This window comes from Strongylocentrotus purpuratus, unplaced genomic scaffold (assembly GCF_000002235.5).
Source record: "Strongylocentrotus purpuratus isolate Spur 01 unplaced genomic scaffold, Spur_5.0 spur5_scaffold_18, whole genome shotgun sequence".
In the NCBI taxonomy this organism is placed as follows: domain Eukaryota; kingdom Metazoa; phylum Echinodermata; class Echinoidea; order Camarodonta; family Strongylocentrotidae; genus Strongylocentrotus; species Strongylocentrotus purpuratus.
In genome coordinates, this window is record NW_022145603.1 from 14,665,566 (window position 1) to 14,684,535 (window position 18,970).

Sequence of the window (18,970 nt, forward strand, 5' to 3'; positions counted from 1 at the left end):
TGGAGAAATCATTGGAGAGCGAGTCGGAGAGAAAAGGAGAGAGAGAGAGAGTGAGAGTGAGAGTTCTCCGTTGCTATGGATACTAGACGCGTTGCGGGCTCGGAGGGCTTTCTGTGAAGCGCTTTGTTTTTAATGTGTATGGATAAAGTGTTTTGATTGAAATGCGACGGCGGTGGGTTGGGTGGGGGATGGGAGGCGCAGTGCGAGAGAGAACGAATACAAAAGAAATCTTACTGAGGGAAAGAGAGAGAGAGACAGAGAGAGAGAGAGAGAGAATGAGGAAAGGGGGGGGGGGTGTTGGAATTGTTTTCTTATATAGAACCGCGTCGAAACCAAACATCTCCCAAAAGATAACTGTGCGATACACCTGCGGCGCGCTTCGCCTTTCGCTCTCGAACCCCAAAGCGGTACATCTCCCTCAACATTGCCCCGTTCTCCCCTGGCAGCTAGAGGGTTAATTATACTGAAAGTCGGAAACCACTGGACAGGTGCCGCGGCTTGAAACAAAAGGAGGCGCTCCCGTGGATAATACATACTCGCATTGTGTTTGTTGCTCATGAAAACAAGTGTTTATGTTACATGGGAGGCGGGACAGCGCGCCATATGCCGCCCGATTTTCTTCTATAACAACAAAACGATTCATGAGAAAAGGGGAAGACATGACATGATACTTTCCCCGTCAACAACAAAGAGATATTTAGCGAGGAAGAAAAACAGAACGAACTACGTGCTCGGTTCGTACATTTTCACTCAAGAATTTCAGGGAGGGCAAGTTGTGAGTGAAAGTGTATTTTGTTAGGTGTGTTTTCATCGAAACATTTACAAAAATGTGATTCATAGATCAATGCTTGTAAAGAGTTTGCTAACATTCTGATCAGAATATAAAAGTTGCGTTCTTGAAAGTTACATCCTAAGAACAATACTATTGCGAGATAGTTGAAATTCGTGAGATGCCAGTTGTGTGAAATTCACCCAATCTTGTGCAATGTACATGGAATTCTCTGAATGGTTGTGGGTTAGTCGTGTTACATTAATTTCTCGCCTTTGTTTTAACAAGCATAGTGACAAGAGATAACTCAATTTAGTCTAGGGATGCATTTTTTTGACATCTTTTGACATAAGTTGAAATGTATCTTTATGAATTAATAATAATAATGCAAACCCCTAATGTATGAGAAAGAAATAGGTTATAAAAAGAAAGTAAAAATAAAAAATAAAATGATGTGTGAAGAAAAAAGAAATGGCAAAGGAAAAGACATTTGTATATTAGAACAAGGAGAAGAGGGATGAGGAGGATGGGAAGGAGGAGAAGAAGAAGAAGAAAAAGAAGAAGATAAAGAAGAGGAAGAAGAAGAAGATGAAGAAGGAGAAGGAGAAGGAGAAGAAGAAGATAAAGAAGAAGAAGACAAAGAAGAAGAAGATGAAAAAGAAGAAGTAAAAGAAGAAGATGATGAAAAAGAAGAATAAGAGGAAGCAGAAGAAGAAGAAAAAGTTTAGGGAAAATGAAAATGAGGGCGCCCCTGTCAACACTCGATGTTACGAATCAAATTTAAAGACTACGGGATGAGGGGATAAGCGAGCCAGGCCTCTCCGCTGGACTTTTTCTTTACATCGGGCGGCGACTACAAAGAGACCGGGAAGGAAGCGGGCTGCAGCAACCTTGAGATTCCGTTACGGTAACCGAGACTGGTGGTGTACGAAAGAAGAAAGAAGTCGGCCGAGTTGGGAAGAAGGGGGAGAGGGAGTTCACGGCTTGCGAAGGAGGAGGAGGAGGAGGAGGAGGAGGAGGAGGAGGAGGAGGATGATAGAAAGATTACTAAAGTAGGTTGGGAATGGAGATTTAGGACAAGATTTGGTCCAAGCGCAGAAAACCAACACGATAAAGACAAAGGATAAAATGAAACAAAATAGAATGAATAACCTATTTGAAATCAATTGCTTGGTCTAATAACAAAGGACATAAAACGTTGATTTCTTCCACAATTTGAAATCTAGATTCCCTCGCACGAATTCTATCAAATGTTATGGTATTCGAAACGGACAAATTGGAAAAGGATTATGTTGTGAATTTTGTGATGGGACACTCTAGCTTCGTAAAACTCTGGATGAGGTAAAACATGCACGTATTCGCAGAAAACACATAGATATAGGCCTACATAGATCACATAAATCATGCCCAATTAGAGATTTAACCCTCTATTTTGTCATGTTTTATTTATAAATATTATTGCGTATTTAATAATTTCCATGTATTTATCACTTTGACTACTGCTGAACAACCGCGGTTTGACAATCTGCCCGTGTTCGAGAGAGTGCTATCACGGCATATCAGTCGAGCGGTCACTGGGGAGCGGCCCTGCTCGTCACTGCTGAGGCAGGCATGCTCCAACAAAAACGGTAGATCTTGGCCTCGATTAATTCCCATAACGAAATTGATACAAAGGTGAAAAATGTGTCAAATTTGACACAAATAGAACGCGTAGAATTAGCCCTTAGTCTGAATTCGGCTCACAAAAACGGCGAGCACACCATTTCCCAAGTTTCGGCGATCCCATTCTCATGACAAATATGTTTGAGTGAGAGGGGGGGGGGGGGGGATGTGTTTAATTCTTGTTGTGTAAAATATTAATGAAGAACAAGATAAATAATGAGGTTATATCATATTCCTTCGTAAAAGCTTAGATTGGAAATTGCGACTCTTTTACATAGCGAATTATAACAAAGTCGCAACTGTTGACAAGCTCATAACTTATTTATCATTTTGTGTAAGCCTTATTAGCCTAGCTTGCGAGTGACAGCATATTATGCAGGTAAAATATCACACCCTCAGATAACATCAGAAATAACCCGGAGTAACTGAAATCTGCAATTACGGTTGCCATGGCAAAATAAATACAACGAAACACTTCCTCTTTCTCTCTCTCCCTCTCCCAGTATCCGCACACAGCCCTCCGCCCACCTCGCAGAGAGCCCACCGATACAGAGACATGTCAACGCGCCGAAGCTCCTCCGATCAGCACATTCCAACGGTAAGCCCACAATTTACGAGGACTTGCAAAGATTGTCGCCGGTGTAAGAAGGGAATGAGGTGAATAATAAGCCCCCCATTCGTTCATTATTTCGATCTCATTCATCGAGACGGGGATATAGGGAAATAGCTCCGGGTTATGAGGGGGGAAATGAAAGATGAAGAAATAAAATGATCGCCAATATTGATTGGGTTGCATGGTGCAGTTTTTATTTTAGTTGCGTACGCGTTACATTTTTATTGTTTGCCTTGTTTCGTTTTTTGTATATTTTGTTTTCTTCCGAATTTCTCTTTTCCTATGTTAAGAATTGAAATTGAAGCATTATACGAATTTAAAAGTATGTGTCTTGAAACCAGGATTAAAGTCGCAAATAGTAAGAAATATTGAGAGAGAGAGAGAGAGAGAGAAGGGTTGAAGGGGGGGGGGGGGGGTGAGAGAAGGGAAGGGAATGTAAACGCGCAAAGGAGAAGAAAACAAAATTTGAAGAGGCGCCAAAAAACAAAACGCGTAAGGACTGGTATACTTTTCTCGACATGACAGTTACCTTAATTCGTCTCACCATCCTCCTCTTCGAGGCATATTGTTTCTGATTTCTCTCTTCTGTTTCTTTTTCTTCTTCTTTATATCAAAACCATTTTTTCCTGTCTAGCGCAGGCACATGCGAACGAGATGTCGGCATATCACATACAGCCTCATCATCTCACGTTCCCGTCTTCGGGGAGCTGTGGGGCGGGCTTGGAGGAAGGGAACCGTACGAAAGCGGGTCGCGGGGTGCCAGGGATGAAATTGAATTGTAAGACGAGAATGGAGATGGTGGTGGATCAAAGAATTTGAGGTATCATTGAAAAAATTTTGGTGGTGGATCTTAAAGCGAGAAGTGAAAAGGAGGAGAATGAGAGAGATGGAGATAGAGAGAGAGAGAGAGAGAGGGGTGGGGGAGAAAGAGGGTTGTAGCAATGTGTAGGCACATTCATAACTATATATACGTAGACATTTATATTATTGCACTGTATTATTATCATTTTTAGTCAGAGAAACTCAACAGCATACTGATAATTCATAAGACCAGATTCTAATTCGCAAAATATTTTTTAAACGAAATAATAAAAACGAGCAATATTAATATTTGTGGGAGAGCGTTTCCTTCGGGTATAGGCCTACAAGTTCTTCGCGAGAAAATTCGAAGGCGCGAAATTCTTGGCCTAATTAACTCACAAAGAGGCGCGTGTCTCGCAAGCAGGGAATCTATGCAGGTATCTCGATGCTATGGCAGGAATGCGCAAACATGTTGCGATGCTGGTGTTTGGCAATTAGGATGACCGTCTTGCTTTGGTATAGAGTAAGGAAGGGGGGGGGGGGGGGGGGGACGGACTATTATTAATTTCGTGTAAATTGATAGTGAACTGGTATAGGGAAGTATACGTTGCAAATATGTAATTTACACGTGTATTGTTAATTTCATGTAAATTGATGACGGGGATAATAATTATGATACGTTGGAATTATGTAATTTACACGAGTATTGTTAATTACGTGTAAATGGATAGTAAACTGGCAAGGAAATAATATACTTTGCAAATAAGTAATTTACCAGAGTGCGTGCATTCACAGTCTTTGTGGTCATTTTTAAGGCCTGATGAAAGAAAAGAGGGAGAGAGAAAGCGCAACAAGAGAAAGATGTAGAGAGAGAGAGAGAGAGAGAGAAAAGTGTGATGGGGGATTTGAGTTTGGGAAAAGAATTATTATGTTTTATTAATATTCCCTTTTGGAACCTATCAATTACGTAATCGGAGACAGAATGGCGGGTAGTACCTCTCATAATGTGTCGGGAGAAATACACCCAACGTGTGTCTCGTAAATTTCATGCTCGTAACATTAAAAGGCGCGCGCTTTTCTGTCATTACGTAATCGGCGTAGTACATGTAGTGGATTCGCAATAGCCTTGTAATACAAAATCGAAGGCCGATGGAGCCATGTACATTTCCTGTCAAATATTTGACCGAGTATAACAACTCGCTGATATTGCACAATATTGGCATAAAACGAATGCAAATATTAGTAGAAAGAAGACTGTAAATGACACATTCCATTAAAGAAAAAAAATCTGTCGGGAAAGCCAATTACACACACGATTATTGTCTTAGACCCATGGCCATTAAAGTGTATTAGCGCCAGCTATTGGTGTAATTTGATAACAAACACCCAAATCCTAGGATTGATAGCGTGTTTTCAATGTAACGTGATATAGATTTTTAACAGTAAAAATATGTCTTTAAGATAACTTCCAAAAATAAAGTCTTCAGACAACAAAAGTGGTAATCAATCCTTTTAATTATAGTGGACCAAAATGGTTAAAGGAATAGTTGCTATCACAAAATGTGTACAAAATGTAAGGTGCTGTACTATATCAGATGTCTTTACTAGCATGGCATGCACAGAGAAGTTGGCAAAGAGAGAATTATTGGAAAAACAGACAAAACTCGTCGGTTTACTCGATTGATTGCTCCAAAGGTATAAGGCCGTTTGTGTTTAAGACATCAGTCTGTCTGTCCTTAAGATTTTAAACTCTCCCCAGAGAAAATAAAATGACCTTGAAATGAAAATGAAAGGAACAGAAAAACGAAGGATTTTCGTCTTTTCCATGAGTTAAAGCCTGACTATAACAAAGCACCGCTTTCCTGTTTTAACATTTTATCATCAAGTTTTGGGGGATGGTTTAAAATAGTTTTAAAAAACCGTGGGAGCGCTGTGGTTTCCATACATGCAAGCCGCACTCCGTAAATAACGTCATGTTAAATACATATTGACGTATGGCTTGTAATAACTCGCTCACGTCAAACCTGCGCTCGGCGTAACAAGCCGGGACAATTGCGATACATTTTGATGACCATATTAAACTTTTAGAAAGAAAAAAAAAAGGCAACTCGATGTGTAGCTGGCGTGCATCACTGACTGTGTCACGTGATCACATTTGACCTTGTTTTTTGAATGAAATTACGTGAATTAGGCTGTTGTGTCTGGCGTAAATTAATGGAGCATTTTCGTTTTCTTTTGCTATCCCTCTCTGTTTTCATTGGGGGTGATAGTGCACGCGTGCTGCCAGTATTAAACGACCATTATCATGATTAAAGTAAAATTGGGCGACGATTTGCTCGCATTAAATGCTTTTAGGGGGAACTTGATGGTGCATTTCGTCGCATTTCTTGTGGCGTTTATCATCGCAAATGAGTGATGTGATTTTCGAATCAAACATCGTGGGGTGTCTTTCGGAATTTGGAAGGCTGTGCGAATAATTTTAGAACATTTTCATAAATTGAGGATCGCCGTGATTTCAAAGAGCATCTTTCGTCAGTTTGTGTCTGCTCGAACACACATACTCTAATTCGCTCCTTTGTTAAACATGTTAAGAACATTTTGTTTTTATTATCGTTTACAATGTACATTTATAGCACCGGAAAACCGAAGTTAATCCACTATGACGTAACAAAGGTGAGTATGACGTCACAATGGCCAGGTGTTAATGACTCCCTCCGATCATAGCTATTTGTGATCCCAGTCGCCCATAGTCTTTTCCCAAACATGCCTACTATTTTTAGAGCTTAATCGCCCTTTCAGTAGGAATTTAGGATGTTTCGTTCTGTATTAAGCAAAGCGTAATAGGAAAGGAAGACAGAGCTATTTAGAAGAAAATGGGGAAGTAGAAATTAAGAACATTGTCAATCCATAGTCACTATAGCATTAACATATTTATGACTTTAACATTTGAAGAGGACTTATTGACAAAATACTTGGAAATGGGGAAAATTATCAACCGACAACAGTTTTCCAAGAAGGGGGTATTTTAAAGGAAAGGGGGAGGGGGTGATTCATAAATATTATTGAGTTCCAGTATCTAAACAGTTTCATCGAGTATACATTGTAGAATAATAAAGCGGACACAAATTGTAACGCACAATAATGTTCTATAATTATTGGTGAGTATTGAAGTCCAAATTATATTTGGGAATATAATTTAAATTTATAATGAGGGGAAATACATATTGGAAAGAAGGTCGGTTATGTTTTGCGAAAAAGCCGACGTGTGAAATTTTCATTTTCGACGTCTACCGTCGGGTTCACAAAACGCCGGATGGTTTTTTACTTAAAATTTGCACTTTTCTGAAAAGGTGACGATACAATCTCTCGGCTCTCTCTGGTCTCTCTCTTTCTCACTCTGCTTTCTCTTGCTCTCTTTCTATATATCTCTCTCTATCTTTCCTTCTATCCGACTCTCTGTCAGCATGATCAGTCTTTTCTGCGTCTTTCTCGCCTATTTTTTTGTCTTCCCTCTCCCTTTCACGCACCCCGTTTCTTCCAACCAAACTTTACTTTCAGTGTTTCATGAAGTATCACTTTCTCTCTCTCTCTCTCTCTCTCTCTCTTTCTCTCTTTCTATCTCATTTTACTCTCCCTCTCCATCTCTCTCCTCTCTCTCTCTCTACTCTCTCGTTCTATATTGTCGGTGAGTTTTCAGGATTGAAACACGACTGTTATTTTCATCATCGCGAGACCGGTCCGTGCGTGGGATATGAGACACTACGCATTCACACGGGTTGTCGGTCGGGTCCAAAGTGGAAACCTTTCACAATGCATCCATCTGTCAACCACGGCTTCGTTCACCGCACGGCTCATGACGATGACAAGCACATAAAACGTATAGCAGACGCTCAACGCCGACATCATTGTCAACGGCTTTGTCGTCATCGTAAAACTTGACCGACGCCCGATTGACGACGTTCCTCTCTTTGAGCAGATTAGTGGATTTCTACTTTTTGAAGACTCATTAAGGATCATATTGGGAATTACCTCGTTTTAGAATTGAATCCACTCCAACTTTAGCTGTATTCCACTCCAACGGAGTGATCGGAGAGTGGTTTTCCACTCCAAAAGGAAGTGATATTTAATATGGCCTCTTAAAGGGTGAATGTCCACTCTTGCACATGAACAAACCAAGGTTAGGATAAAGAATATAAACGCAAATGTCAGCACTATACTATAGTGGGGGCAATAATACCCTTCCCATATTGCCCATACCCCTTACTATCATCGCCAAAACCTCTAAAAATGTTACTCATGATGACGTTAGAGAAAGATATAAAAAAATGTCCATGATGACAAAACGCTCACGGCTGTGTTTTGAAGGAAAGTTTTACAATGTCCCAAACCTCAATTGCGTTCTAGTATGGCTCAATTTTCCATCATAAAATTATTGTTTTTCTTTAATTTTCGCACAACATGCGGTCTCACCACATACAACCACCAAAACATCGATGACCTATACGAGGGGCGCAACTCTCTCCTGAAAAGTTTATCCTCCTCCTCATCTTCTGTCTTTCTCTCTCTCTCTCTTCTAGATATAGGTCCATTCCTGTTTTGCCCTCTCTCCATAAACTATATATTTCCTTGAAATAGTGACCTTTACCGTGTTTACAAAAGATGCAGTTAAAGAGAAGAAGAGATGAAAGAAAGTCATACACCTATCCAAAAAAAGGGAATGATATCACATGCATACAATGTGGTCTACCCCACACGGGGGTTGCCCTGCTATGCCCACGTCGGGTCTAATTACGGCTGCATGCTGATTTGAATTTTTCGCACAGCGGTCGTACAACATCAGCTCACGCGGGGACCCCCGGTCTCCGCAACGCCCTTCATCACAAACAAGTGCGTACAAATATCTCTCCCCAGTCCCACCTATACAGATTAATGGGGGTACTTATTGATTTAGGCAGAGGGCTAAAAAAATTGCGGGTTATTGGATAAAATTTGATAATTTCTCTGGTTAAAGTGAGTGTTTATGAAGTGGTTTGTATGAGATCCTACTGGTTCATAGGTAGGGGCTAAATATTCACTTGATTGTCTAATAATGAAAATGCTACTAGTTATTGTATTGGAATTTGGACAGAATCGCAGAGGTTCTGCCCCAAATGTCAAACAGCGCTTCGTCAGAGAATATAAAGCAATGTTTGTTCATCCTAACGCGGAATTAATTATTATTTATTTGTTCATCCATTCATTTATTCATAAAAATCTGATTTTAGATTAAGTCAGAGATGCAATAAACTTGTGAAATAAGTGATCTCCATCCTGTTCATAAAATGCATAAACGATAAATTTGAACTAAGAAAGATGCAATAGCCGAAGGAATTATCGAAAGCTCACGAAAAATAATAGGAGAGGGGTAGAATATATTTAAGACGTAAAACGTAGATGAAATAGAACAAGATCAAGAAAAGAAGACGGGAGAAGGAAGAGGAGGAGGAGGGAGAAGAAAAATAGGGAACGAAGAAGAAAAAGAGGGAGTGATGAACTTTCACATACGCTGCGATTTGAGAAGCAAGGGGGAAGAGGAATTGCCCGAGCCGCACAAACAACTCAGCGGGAGTGTCGCCGGTGTACCCTCGGGCAACTAACGGGGAGGCGAGGAGGAGGAGGAGAGCGTGCCATGTGATGCACCGGTCAAACTTGTGTGGAATTATCAGCATATCATGGGTTCTTCATTCATTAACTAGAACAAAAGAAATATTGGTAATAAATACTGCAAGATTTTGTATTTTTGTTGTTGAAGTTCCTCATGATTTAAAAATGTTATTTAAGAAGATGTTGAATCATCGAAGCACTGTGTTATGCATTTCATCGTGGTCTTTAATTCAAAGCAAAATATTGCTAAAGGAATGAACAAGTACAATCACTTGTACTTTTATGACCTTAGATACGATGTCAACTTTCTCATTTTTGTTAAATTCCTTTTCTTTCTTCGTCTACAACAACTTTCCCCTTTTTCTTTTCGTGTTTTGGACTTTCGCGCGCTCCCCGCTGCGCGTTTGAAACGAGCAAGCCAACCCGTAAATAACTGCCTCTGCCCTCCAACCGCGAGAGGCATGGTCGGTGGGCCCAGCAACGCACAAATATTTTATGAAATATACTTTCGCGATATGAAATATACAAGTAATCTACACACCCCAATCCTTCTTTCTCTCCTCGCTTTCTCGACCCGTCTCCATTGAGTTCACTCGCCGGTACGCATACCAAGAAATTATTCCAATGTTTTTATCGTGTGTATTTCACTCGCTGTCATTTTTTCTTTCTTTTTGCTGCTTGGTTTGGCGGTGTTTTCTTTTTTCATATTTCTGTGTTTGTGCTCGAAGGGCTGTTATATTCAAGCACGTTTGTTTTCATCAAGCCCCCCTTATCATATTACAATTGCACTATACGGTGGTTTAATGCACTTTATAGCCCCTCTTTCCCATAACCCCCCCCCCCCCAATTGTCTAACCATATCGATTCGCTTTGTTCTAAAACCATCTGAAGCTTGTTTTACATTTAAACTAAGCGCAAAAAGCTGTATTTCCTTACTTATTCTCCATATAAGCTTACACACACTAGTATAGTATCTGTCCTGTGATAATATTGACATGGTGCATAGAAAAAACCAACATGAATGTCTATACACACCTAATGTTACGGCATATACATACAAAAGTATCGTACACAGAAATAGCAGGATGTAACGTCCCCTTGCGCCTATAGATCGAAACACCTATATGCCTCCCAGAGCCGTCAATATATCTATACTATTTACTTGTTATAACTTTCGCTAATTAAATATTTCAAAAATAAATAATGAATAACGATTTAGAACCAATATTGAACGAATCCGCTACTATCTTGACTATTGCCATTCAAACCCACTTGCTCAAAATTTACTATCCTAAGCGGCCTCAACCAAAATGCATTGCCTGTGTAAATAGTAGAACACCCCCGGGCAGTGTATAAACAATCAATGTGTTTATAGTTCTCTCACCCGAGCTGAATTGGAATATAATGATTGTTGATATTAAATGCATATCCAGGCATTACACACTCGTTTGATTCGAAATATGCGAACCGTCCGTGGCATACGGCAATGTTTATTTGTATATAATTATTCATAAGCTTTTTTAGATAGCCCAAACATCAACCATTGTAGCAACATTATAACCCCAATGACCGCGTATTTTGGGCTATTAATGACAGTTCTTGGGGATCAATCTCGCCCAATGTTTGGCATAATCTCGCCAACGGATGAAATAAAAAGGACCAGCTCCGCGTTAATCTTCGTACATAGAGGACATAGAGAGGGAGAGACACAGACAGCGACTGGCAAACGGGAAGTTGTTGATTTCAGACGAAGTTAAAAATAAAAACAATAATCCGACTACAAAAGAAGTCACGTCGGTTTACCCCCATCCGCCCCGGAGAGGGGTGAGCGCCATGTACAAGGCAATGGCAAGGTGAGGGGGCCAAACGGGAAGGGGTTAAATTCGTGGTTTTGGAGTTTGAGTGTGTGTGGAGAGGCATGCATCGAAGCTTGGCGTGCAGACGACAGCATGAACATGCACCATAGACATTTCTGGAAAAAGGGAGGATGTGACAATTGTCCATGTTTCGGTATGTAAGCCGTGGCAAAAGGCATTACAAATGAAACTTGTTCGTAGCCTGTTAACTAGCCGCTAAGACATTTGTATTTTAATGATTGTTTTGGAGATGAATATTTAAAGGGGTTTAAGTGGAGAAAAGACTACTATTGCACGGTGATCACTATTTGAAGCCACCCGGTGAGCGCGCCAAATCCTTCAAAATGCGAAATGAAAATTGTTTGAGCACTCGCAATCCTATACCCGCCACGACAGGCTCGCCACCCCAGACGCTACGTCATCGGCTCGCATGACCAATAACACGATTGCTAATGCCGCGCAATGTTAGAGATCGGATTTAAGGATGAGACTGGACGAACACGTCTAGAGCCGCCTTACGTGTCCAAGAGCCAATTACGCGGTTCGTTAGCGAAATTTCCCAGGGTGCAACGCGACCCGCCTAAAAGTTGATCAGAAATTTTCTGCCATATTAAACCCGATCGCGTCTGATTTCCCCAATGAATAGGATACAGAAAGAATAACTTCCATTTCATATTTCGGACCAAAAAAAACATGATGATATTTTCGAACTTCGGGGAGAGATAACTTTCAAGATTAAACGAAGAAAGCTAGAGGTAAGCAATATGTTATCTTAAAAGAATCTCGCGAACTACAAACAATTATATTATATTTATGTATAAAACATGCGTTGGTCTTAGTCGCCTGCGCCCCCATTTTTATGCGAAACAGCGGACATTATTTTGTGTAAAATCTGCGATGGTTCAATTTGAAACGATTTTTTTTCTTTTCGTGTAGCTCAAACAAGGTTCACGTTTTAAGAAAGTTAATGCTAGGACTTTAGTGTGAGAGGGAGAAAGAGAAAGAGGGGAGGGGGGGGGGTCAGAAAGTTGAAGATTGCTTGGGGTTAGACGCACTTCTTTTGCAGTTTTTAAATGCCACAAGTGTAGATTTCAGAAGTGGCGTCTATCCCGACTTGGATCTCAGAACCGCGGCTTTCTGTCCGATGATCCAAGCGTTGAAATATGAAATTCAAACCGAATGACACAGTTTCTGAACTCACTACACAGAGACATCTAAAGAGGGGAACAGAGAATGGGAGATATGCCTAGAGAGAGAGAGAGAGAGAAGGATAAAGATAGTTGGAGAAAGATAAAGATATATGTATTACCATAGAGAGGGAGAAGCGGAGAGAGATATATAGAGCGGGGAATAGGAGAGGAAAGTAGATAGGAAGAGTAGCAAAAGACACTAAGTGAAAGACAGAGAGGTGGAGAAATGATAGAGGGTGGTAGATAATTATGGACGATGAGAAAGGGAGAGAAGGAGGGGGAGAAGTGGAGGAATAATAGAATGAAAATGGGGCGGGGTCACAAGTATAAGACAATGAACCAATCGCTAAGCGATGGATAGACAGAAAGTGAAAATAGTATGGGGATGCTGCAGTAAAGAGGAGAGAGCGAGATGGGGTGAAAGAAAGAGGGGGGGGGGGGGTAGAAGGATATCATGTTGACATGGATATCATGTCTGTCAAGTGTACCGAACCATTTGGAAACCTAATACCAGCACTCGAGTAGGTCCCTCGTACTAATTAACCGAGTAAATAGCCGGGTAAACTCATTTCATTCTTTCTTATTTTTCGGCACAAATCCAAGGGATAATATCAAAAAGAATCTGGATATCTCCCCCTCGCCATGGACAGCAATTATAAAGGGTCTCGCGCCACGTTGCTTTATTTTTGCTTTTTATAGATCTAACCCTGGTCCAGCTCAAAGCTGACTAAATCCAGCCCTTTTGCAGAGGCGGCGACATTTGGGATTAGTTCAGTGCTTGTAAAGCAATGCATCAGAAAAATATCAATTGACGGTTTTTGGATGGTGAAGTCCCTTGGGGATGACTGTGATTGGTTTGAGGGGGCAGTGTAAAAAAATAAGCCTCAGGATCGTATTGTAACTATAATTTTCTTTAACCAAAATATGATTTAAAAAACTTATAAAACTTGTCGCCTTTTTGATAGAATTTCGGGTTTATGGTACGGCCATAAAGTGTGTTGTAGTTGCATACGCTGTCTACGGGTGTCTTCTAAGATAGTAAGAGAATTTGGGGAATAGTTTTATAGGAAACTTTCATGCCTGTTCTTCTATTTTTGACCTATTTCTGATACTTTCCCTTTTCACTGATCCCGACTTTAATGCTTGTCTCGGTATCTGCCACTAATCAAAACATCAGGGACCTGGGACGATCTCCCCGATGTTTTCCTTCCACTTTTCCTTCCATCATGCCCAAGCGCCGATGTTGCCTTTTGGGGGTTTACGCTACGGTTGCCCAGGATCATCCCCGGCGCTGGGGCGGCACACAGCAAAGGGATCCCGCATCGCTTTAGTAGTACCGCGCGCCATCCAAGGTCGGCATCACTCAGCTACTCGGCGCGGCTTGCCCGGTCCTGTATAGGCGGAGACTGATGGACGCAGTGCGTCCGCCCGATGTCGGCATATAGCACCGCGCGACTTTACAACGCACACTCTCACACTGCGCCTATACTATTCAATGTCTCGTACGCTAAGTTAGCGCGGAAAGGTTTATGGGGAGAGGGATAAGTAATGTACATTCAAGGATATGGGTTTCTAGAAGTATAATTTTTAACAATGACCATGTTTCTTTTTCCAATTTACATCTAATCCGGCCTTAATCGGCCGCAGTGACCCACGGAAGGTTGCTTTCGTCACCTCTCAGCCCAGATATTTCGACTCGAGACATACTCATAATTATATCGCTATTTCAATAATCGTTCCGACTCTATAGTCTTCCTTTAATCAACCGACTTTAAATAATTCAGAACAGTGCAACCCTAAGTACAATTTGAGACCATTAAAAAATCAACTTTTTTCTCTCTCGATGTTAAGGAGGCGCCAATTACATCCAGATCAATTCCTTATCATTTAAGTATAAGACATAAAGTATAACAATTAACGTTTGGAAACCACATTCCTGCTCCCGTATTACAACCCTTACCGCAAATCCAATTCTAACACCAAACTAAAAACTGTCCATGTCAATTTGGACATTCCATTCAGTCTCTACGTCACCGCCAAATCTTATTTCGTCTACTAAAAACTTTAATAATTTGTTTACGTTTATGCCTGTCTGGTGCAGTTTAAAGGGAAAGTTGGACCATAGAAATTAATTAGTATAGGAGACAAGGTAGCACGACAGCACATCATATTGCACGTCTTACGCACATGTGGTATACCGATGTACCACCAATGTCACCCCAAACCCTTTCCTTTTTATTTCCCCCTATTCCTAGCCCTGAAGATACCCCCTTACATGTGTATGCCCTACTTCGACGTGAAATTGATAGCTCAAATATGTTCATTGACCTTGTAGCGTGTGTAAGATTTCTTTTTATTTCGATTTTTCAAAAATTTAGTTATGGAACCCCCCCCCCCCCCCCCCCCAGAAACCAATATAACACTTTTATAGATTACTGTGCCATATTATAAGCTTCATCAATTTATTTATTTGTATTGATATTTAATGAATAATATTCATGTTCTTGATACTGGTAATATTTAAAGAAACTTATTGAGATTACCACTTTATATATTTATAAACTGCTTTATTTAGCCTAGTTAATCCTGCTTATTAAATTTGACCTTCGCCAAAGTGCAAATCGGTTCCATGTTTTAAGACACGATCCTCATCGAAAGTTCATTAAGACATTTATCACCCCCTTAAGCATGTGCAGAAAAGGGCGAACATGTGCGAAATCATCACAGACTCTCCCCTTATGAGTGCGGCGAGGAGACGACGAATTTATAACCCCACTTGTTTTTCCTACATGAGGGACTAGGAGCGAAAATGTGATGAATGAAAAAGCCACGCTGCACTTTTGCTTCATCTCTCCTTTCCTTCTTATCTCCTCCCCTCGACCCTCTTTCCCTCGAGTTCTCGTCACCAGTCTCACATAGTACAAACATGTGTAAACGACATTACAATGTATATTATTTTGAAGCCAGCTTGCCGACCCGCCGCCGAGTCATGGAAAAGTAGAGAAAAGGGGCTGTTCCCTGCCATGCAACGGCCGGGTAACTTTGGGCGGGGAAAGCGACTGGGGAGCCGCTGTCGGGGAGTTGATAGTCGCGCCTCTGCTAAACGCATTAAACATCACACTCTTTGCCCCGATTTTCGCCGCGTATGACGAAGTGTATGCATAAAAAGCAGACGGAAAATACATCCGCCGGTAAGGAAAAATATCAAGATGATATCATTTTTTCCTCTCTCTCTCTCTCTTCGGCAAGGGCCACGAGTACTTTCTTTAAGCAGTTCTATCATCCTCGTTTTAGCTTTGGTTTTTGCTTAGCGTCGAGAAGAAATGCTCATCGACATTCCGACAATGCGTAATTGAAGGAGCATATTTATTGCTCTGATCAACATCAAGTTGAATTTACATTTGATTTAATAGTTCCTATTGCACAAGGATCTGTTAAGCAATATCAATCGCCTTTTTTCAAGTATTAATAGCACTGAATGTCGGTGAAAGAAGAGGGGAGATAAAAGGAGGAAATAAAGGAGAACCAAAAGAGAGATTTATTTGGGCCCATATGAATATTGAGAGGGTATAATATCATTATTTCGATTTGAGGGTTATTTTCATATGTAAAACGATTATTGTAAGCTAAGTTACAAAATATAAAATGCATATTTATGGATGGTTTATAATACGGAGTTACGCATGGTTATGGCGTGGGGAATGGGCGCCGAATAGTTGATGTTCTTTTAGAAACAAGGGAATGGCGCGGAACAAATCACAATGGTCCTAGGGTGACAAGTGTCATTATGGGGGTGGGGGCAGTGGCTACTTGCGACCCCTCCCCCGAATAGTTTGTTCTCGCAGTCAATGTTTGTTGCCGCATATCTGTCATTCTGGCATTGTAGTCGTAGTACAAGAAAGAACCCGTGTCAAATCGTTTGTTACATTCTTTAGAGGGGCAACCATAGCTCGCGCGCGCGAGAAAACAACAAACAAACAAATCAACATTCCGCGCGCTCTGATAGCGTCATAACATCTAATTCGCTGCTCCTGATCGATCCATTAAAATGCATAGGCCTATGTGTATGCCAGGGTAATGTGAAACGAATCAGCGAAGGGAATTAGGAAGTGTTATGTTTGCTAGATTGAAGAAGGAAGAAGTTGATATGAATTGACACGCATGATTTGATGGCATTTAGGATGTAGGTTGTAATCATCATAATACAGGCTTGAAAATGGTCTACAAAGTTTATGTCTGCCTCTAATAACATAGACCTACAAAGTTTAACGCTCCAATTGACACTTTATTAGTATAGGCTATTCATAATATTAAATAAACTGGTTAACTATAGGCCTATCAACATTACGATCGCAAAGACCTTTGAGACAAATTAAATAAACGTAGTAAATTTCATGTGTCAACTATTGGCATGTAAGAAAAGTATAATTACAGAATCAGGCATAATACATAATCCGAATATGCCCACGATAGTATACCCGATTTGTGAATTGTAAAATGTAATTGTTGATTATTAATCCCCCCTCTGTTTTTCATCGTTAATCTAAATTTGATCGGAGGAAGCCCCCAAGGACATTTATACCGGAAATATGTATTAATATCTCCAAAAAAAAATCTTGACTTGTCCCCCCACCAAACACAAATCGCAGCAATATAGTTGTTCATTTCGAGTACAAAAAGTCTTTAATGTTTTCCCGCGCATAATTACGCGCCAAAAGTGCGGTTCATGTAGCCTTACACGTAGAAGTAGAAATATATATAGGCATTTATCAGGACGCGTATTAATTACTGTGACTTAAGACCAGTAGTTGAAAATGAGTTCAATTTCTTAAGCATGGATTACCTCTATGCTACTTATACTATTTCCAATAATATTCAGTGTTTCGTCTACATGAGGCATGGAACGTAGTAAAACAAATTGAGATCGCAATAATTTTTGCCACCATGACTAATTAAATGGTCTATGAAATCAAATAGAATTATTATCAATTTAAATTTTTAATTTCATTTTCAGTGTGTCTGTTATTTACCACAATAAATTAATTCAAATCGTGACAGAAACATCGCAATATTTATTTTCTTTCTTACCAGATTTATTACAACTGAGAAAACTAGCAGAGAGCTTTCCTTTTTAATGCGGAAATAAAATGGATTTGAACCCATTTAGATGAAAAGGAAGTAATACCTTGTGAATTGTTTCCGATTTTAACCCTTACTATTTCCTAAAAGGAAACAATTTCACCAAATAGCTTCCTCAAATGCCCGATATATGAGAGTAATATTGAACCCAACAAATGTCAAATGATAGCAATAGAGCGTGCATTTACCTTGCTAACGCAATTTAATATTTATAATCCCATTCAAAATCTAATTTTGTTGAGTTTGAGAAATGTATGCAGGTGTCTATGACCGGTCACGGCCTTGATTAAAGGGATAAAGGCAAGCCAGAAAAGATAAGTAAAAATAAAATCATAATGTACCTCATACTAAGATCAATATATCTAACATAATGATGATCATATATTCTGGCATTGTATCAAGCCGTCAAGATCGTATCCAAAAAGAAGTAAAAAGGTCCACCACAGTTCACGCGTCTTAAAATAATCGCCAGAATCTTTAAATGAACCCGGTGAACATGGGGGCAGACACTCTAATGATACCTGTGTGCAAAGTATAAAAAAATTGCATTATTCTAGATTTTTTTGTAGAATACCTTGGGGGCAAAAACTAGCGCTATCAAGTATCTGCAAATTTCCTTCAGGAATCTGTTCCTATTGGCCTAGAAACGAGTGACTCTTGTGTCGAGATTTCGATGATCTTTATCAGGATAGAATATTCAGTATGCCAGGTTGTAAAATGTTGATGCAACGAAAGTATTTAGAAACAAAGTCACTTTCCCCTTCTTCGGCTATCCACGAACTTAGTTGTGAAATGAAATCCTAGGCATTTTCGATTGGGGAATATGGTGAGAAGTTTACTTACAAATGCGTTTCATATACTGCCCTCGCACGAATTGTGGCATATGCAAAAAGTCCATACTATATCATTACTATTTCTACTACATGTACTACTATACTGCTAAACAATTCAAAGAGCAATATAACCAAAGGAAACTATGAAAATTAACAAAAAGTTCACTAACAAATATATGTACATGGGCAGTGCAGGAGCATTTTTTAATAAAGTAGTTTGTATTGATTGCTAATGATATATGCCTTTTGATGTAAATAAATAAAAAAAAACATGATCATATTATGATCATGTTTTTTTCAGGACCCCATGGAAGACCACTACAAAAGATTAGAAATAAATAAAAACTTTCGCATCGTTTTTGCTCAATGAGTACAATTTTAAAGCGATATTTTTTTGATATTTCTCAAAGTATATATTTTTTCTTTTCATAGATATTTGAATGTAAAGAGGAGCTTTGAGGCTT

At 39.9% G+C, this 18,970-nt stretch overlaps 1 protein-coding gene and 1 long non-coding RNA gene across 6 annotated transcripts in view; one reads left to right on the plus strand and one right to left on the minus strand.

Moving 5' to 3' along the window:
- The window catches only part of Alx1 (aristaless-like homeobox protein), a 55,263-nt gene that overhangs the window by 8,508 nt on the left and 27,785 nt on the right, over positions 1–18,970 (minus strand).
- LOC105437179 lies at positions 2,790–3,858 on the plus strand. The gene is made up of 2 exons (XR_004064722.1): positions 2,790–3,029; positions 3,684–3,858. It is a non-coding gene; the product is annotated as an uncharacterized LOC105437179 (long non-coding RNA).